The sequence below is a fragment of the Octopus bimaculoides genome, chromosome 10, assembly GCF_001194135.2.
Source record: "Octopus bimaculoides isolate UCB-OBI-ISO-001 chromosome 10, ASM119413v2, whole genome shotgun sequence".
Lineage (NCBI taxonomy): Eukaryota > Metazoa > Mollusca > Cephalopoda > Octopoda > Octopodidae > Octopus > Octopus bimaculoides.
In genome coordinates this window covers 86,306,896-86,308,009 of record NC_068990.1, presented here as the reverse complement: position 1 = coordinate 86,308,009, position 1,114 = coordinate 86,306,896, and positions in this window count along the sequence as shown.

Sequence of the window (1,114 nt, the reverse complement as noted above, 5' to 3'; positions counted from 1 at the left end):
CGAGTGTATGTGAGTGAGTGTGTGCCTTAATATGTACCTCTGTCAGTTTCTATCTCTCTCTCTCTCTCTCTCTCTCTCCTACACTCTCTCGCCCTCTCATACTCTCTCTCACCCTCTCCTACTCTCTCTCGTCTTCGCCTACTCTCTCTCACCCTCTCCTACTCTCTCTCTCCAACACTCTCTCGCCCTCTCATACTCTCTCTCTCCAACACTCTTTCGCCCTCTCATACTCTCTCTCACCCTCTCCTACTCTCTCTCGTCTTCGCCTACTCTCTCTCACCCTCTCCTACTCTCTCTCTCTCTCTCTCTCTCTCCTACTCTCGTCCTCGCCTATTCTCTTTCACCAAGCTTGTTTTCCAACCATGTAGTTTTGGGTTCTGTCCCACTGCGTGACACCGTATGCAAGTGTCTTCATTTATAACCCTGGGCCGTAAAATGTCTTGCGACTGGATTTTGAAGCTTTTTGTACGTGTGTGTATGAATGTATTTATGTATGTGTGTGTATGAATGTATTTATGTATGTATGTATGCATGCATGTATGTATGTATCTACGTGTTTGCTGTATTTGTTCCGCACTGCCGCTCGACAGCCACTGTTGGTTCGTTTTCATTCCCCTGAATTAGCAGTTCGTCAAAAGTGATCGTTAGAATAAGAATGAGACTTTAAAATCAAAGAAATGAAAAATACTATTTGTTCAACTGAACTTTTCAAGGCGGTGCTCCAGCATGGCCGCAGTCCAGTGATTGAAACAAGTAAAAGGTGAAAGGTGCTATGAAATGGTATTAAATATCTCCACCTGTCACACACAAGATATCGAGGTACCATTCGGTGATTATTTCGAATTAAAAATGTTCTACATCCGCTCATGTCTCACAGAAGAAAAGCATAATATGATAGTTATTTTAAAAAATCAACTGTTGTACTTTAAATCTCGTTAATTTTGTTAAATGAAATATAATATTTAATTATTTGTTAAATATCCACTTAACTCATAATGCTTCTTTGAAGTGAGGGAACCAAAATATTAAAGTCAGTTCTTGATATTTTGCACAGAATTCTGATGGACTAAGTTACGAAAAGAAATATTGTTCATGTTGTAGTGTTTTATTACAC